Raw genomic sequence first — 4,213 nt, 5'->3', positions numbered from 1 at the left:
TCATTGATTGACTAATATATGGATATAGTATCTTCAATTATTTCTCCACGTAGCAAACATCCGTGAGATCAAACCTAGGACATTGTAGAGGATATAAAAGTACAGCTTTAATATTGCTTCAAAAGAAATATTCCGTTCTGGCTTAATTTTATTCCAATTAAGGTAAATAACGTAAGAAGTCAATTCTGATTTTTCAATCGATGCTTTGTTTAGGAAAAAATCCATGGCAAATGTAAATGTATTTGTCAATTGAACCCCGTATATAATTATTGCTTTGTTTCGACAATACGTAATTGTTTGTGCCCTAATTATTGTTGCCATGGAAATAACACAATATAGATTAATATAAAGCCATATAGACAAAGTTTACAACTGTTAATATATGTCCAAGGAACATATTCTTCATTTCAACGTTGCCAATTGCGCAATGCAAGTTTCCTCTACAATCAAGTGTCCATGAGAAAGGTAAATAGAGTTTGCTACGATAATTATGAATTCTCTTCAACTAGAAATAATGTATCGCGCAGGAGATTGTTTCGGTTCATGTTACCCAGATACTTGCCAAGGGCTTACAAGTCAAAACTTATCCCATTATGCTTTTAGACCTCACTAGATCACCTTACTGTCTTTCAAGTGTTAATTATTCCAAGAAACCCTTGTAAATGTGGTCTCTATCTCGTCCACTTGCACACGACGTCGAGTAATGTAAATACGTGACTACCGAAACCGATTTTAACTCTATGCGTTACACTGACAGGGCCTACAACAGACACTCATGCGCAGAGTGCTTGATACCAAAATAATTACATTAATTTTGTTGCTTGCAGGCACGTATTTAAGAAACCAAAGTAACATAGTAAGTTTAAGGAATATTGTACAAGAATGTCTATATACGCAAACACTTAACACATATTGTAAGCATTGGCGATCACCTTACTGATAAAGCAATGTTCGGCATATTCTCATCGATTTTACTTTTCATCATGAATGTTGAAGTTGATGACGGTCCTTTTGAAACGTTCTTAGCTTTCTGAGAAGAGCGAACATCTTTCACTGTTTCTGAGAACATCCTTACCTTTTTAACGTGTTGTGTAGGTCCCGTGCAAGTCCCTTTACAAACGTACACGTTCATCCTTTCTCAATCGGCTTTTAACACCCCGTTTTTAAGGTAAGGATTTTAAGTAAGAGGGGTTTTCCTCGCGTACTTTGAAGGGTGCAAAATGGCCACATCAAAATTTTAACATTCATTCGTTCCTTGTTATTTTTATTATTTTACAGTCGCTTTCATATTACGAAAGAGAAATATCAGCCTATCCAACTGGAAACTAGAGAATTTGAAAGCCGAGATGAAGGATTTCGTCACTTCTGTTGGTTCTCACACCCACAAGATAATCCCCATACGTGAGTACACAAAATAAAAATGTATGTTGTGCTATAGGGATACTACAAAAAGTATTACTGTGTAGTTAATTCGCTTCTCTTTCAGCAATATATAATTGAATTGATTGAGCCTCTCTGACAGCCTGGTAGTTAGGGTTGTTACCTTGTATTCAAGGATTCCAGGGTTGGATCTCGGTGGAAGCTCTGTATTTAGAATTATCAACACCTTATTGCAAAGGAAGAAAGTGCTGCTGCATTTCAAGCAGGAAAACCAGATTCATTCCGTGAATTCGTTTGATCATTTTATAACAATTTGGTTTTGTTCCTCTTTACCCCTTTCATCAGTTTAGAAGTATCATCAACAGTGTGAACTATCTCTTCTCGTGGGATCATACGAGTTGTTTCGGATTCAGAGAGAATATGTGTGTTTATTTACGCTCCTGTCTGTATATCGTGTACATTTTGCCTGTACAGATAGAAGAGCATGCACGTTAGCTGCACTTTTCTTTCTTTTGTGATAAGGTGAGTGTGGCGCCTGCGATCTCACCTCTACAAAAACATATATCCCAAATATTTTTTTCCTAAAATCTCTCCTCCTCCTGCGTCTTTCTTCTTTCAAGAGATTTATAGAGAAACTCAACATGAGATATAAGTGTAAATATGCTTCAAGAAATATTTTGTCAATATTCCAACAAAAGGATATCTGTAATAATAATTACAAGTATTACGCATCATAATAATCTAAAGCTACATATATATATGTGTTTTTAAAAACAGATTTTGTTAAGGTTATTAAATAAATTTAACATGCTGCCATCTAGTGATGAAAATTGAATTAATGCTGCACAAAAGGTGTATCCGAATGTAAAACAATTTGACTTATGGCATGTGTGAAACATGTGATGCAGCACGTTTAATAGTAAGAATAATAATTATCAACAGTCACGTGCAACAAGTCGCCAAGCTTTGCTTTAATATCCAGTTATATAGCCTACTATTTCTTTCTTAGTAAAAGTTTTCAATATTTGCTCAGTGATTTTAAATATTGCAAAGACAATGTTGGTGTATGGGATTCAATGCATTGTCTTGTCTCTCGTTAGAACTGCTGAAAATAAGTTTCTGTCTATGAAAAACGTGTTTAAGTAAAAACTCTTGAAACATACTTCTAATGAAGGAACTGAAGAAGTCTCCCCATAGACAGGGACATCTGTTGTCAAAATATTACATCTACATCAAGAAACTGCGTCTTATTAGAAACTTTAATACAACAAAATACATTAAAATTACATTGGAAGAACGAAGAGACATGTACAGAATGTCAACTATCTTTTACTACCATCTCTGGCGGTATACAAGGATATTCGGACAAAACATTACGAGTCGGCCATTACCGTTGTCACAGACTCACTACTCTTGCGTAATGAGCGCAGGGTGGCCAGGCCATAACACATCTTAATCTCAAACAGATCCAATTTTGTCAAACAGAAACTGCAAGGAAAACGTTCGCATAGTTTACACAGTAATAAAAGTAATAAAATAATAAATTATTATCATTGCTCTCATCGTGTTATTGTTTGATTTTAATTTCTTGAATTGCTAATTGTTATTTTCTCCATTTATTTCCAGGACAGGCCATTCGTCTAAGAAAGAGTAGGAGAAAGCTGGGAGTAATCCTACAGGCACAACGTCAGAGAATTAAGAGAGAAGATTGGGAAGAAACAGAGGATAAAAAAGAAGAAAACAGACGAGGAAGAGAAGAGAGAGAGAGAGAGAGAGAGAGAGAGAGAGAGAGGGGGGGGAGAGAGAATTGGTTTAACATATAAATTTATGTCAACAGTACGACTTCAGACTTCACCAGTAACAACAAGGAGCGTTTTCAGTACACAAAAATCAACTAATAGATGAGCGGGTCTAAGATCTGGAACTTCAAAAAACTCTTGGAAGAAAACAGCATAATGTAGACTCAACCTGGGCCAGTTCTTGAAGTTTTGAAATTCTACTTTTATTTCCAATTGTTTGTAGTAGATGCTTTGAAATTTAGTAAAGTGAACGATGTACTTCTGATTCCTACTATCGATTTTTATAGTCTTGAAGACGTAATAGTAACACAGCAGAGACTATTTTTTCAGCCCCCCACGTTAAGCAATAACGGAATTGAAAACAAGCTTACATTTGCAATTACGTTTGGGAAAATTGTTTAAATGTTTTAAAATTTTCGTCTAAATGCCACAAGATAAACTATTCCTGATACGGGTGATACAATTATTCACTGACACCCCCAAAGGTAAGTAGAGAGGTATTCGTACAATATTAATGATATGATTTCTATGATGAATAAGGGGTAAGCTGAGAAACATTGCACTCTTAGGCCAGCCGCACACCGGATCCGACTCGACGCAGCGAGTCATTTTTGTTGCAAACCGACTCGGGGAACGTTTAACATGGGGCTCTTATGAGCCGCCGCACACCGGACGAAACATTTGACTCGAGTCACCTCGAGTCACGTTGCGACGGTTTGCGACAAAACAGTGAAGGTCCCGGAAATAGGGGCGCGATGCGACAAAACGCTCTGCGCATGTGCGAATCCTTTCTATTCAGAGCACCACCTGCATGTGACTCACCACTGTATCGTATAACAACATATATATATAATGCTCGTGCATTATTTACCTGGGGGTTCACTGAAGTCATGTGACACATATTCAGTTTCCGCAAATAGACTTCCTTCGCCTAACAAAAGGAGGGCTTAAAAGATTTGTCCAGAATTTTTTTCATCTGGGAGTATAAGGTTTTATAGTAGGGTGTGGGAATAAATTTAGGGCTGAAACTACGA

At 36.6% G+C, this 4,213-nt stretch overlaps 1 long non-coding RNA gene across 1 annotated transcript; it reads left to right on the top strand.

The window, feature by feature from the left end:
- The first annotated feature begins 350 nt into the window (after nucleotides 1–350).
- Nucleotides 351–3,444, top strand: LOC145991419 (uncharacterized). The gene is made up of 3 exons (XR_014442057.1): nucleotides 351–465; nucleotides 1,279–1,401; nucleotides 3,007–3,444. It is a non-coding gene; the product is annotated as an uncharacterized LOC145991419 (long non-coding RNA).
- Nucleotides 3,445–4,213: the final 769 nt, after the last annotated feature.

Source organism: Lepisma saccharinum, chromosome 8, assembly GCF_977018435.1.
Source record: "Lepisma saccharinum chromosome 8, izLepSacc3.1, whole genome shotgun sequence".
In the NCBI taxonomy this organism is placed as follows: domain Eukaryota; kingdom Metazoa; phylum Arthropoda; class Insecta; order Zygentoma; family Lepismatidae; genus Lepisma; species Lepisma saccharinum.
This window is presented reverse-complemented; position numbering and strand designations above follow the sequence as displayed.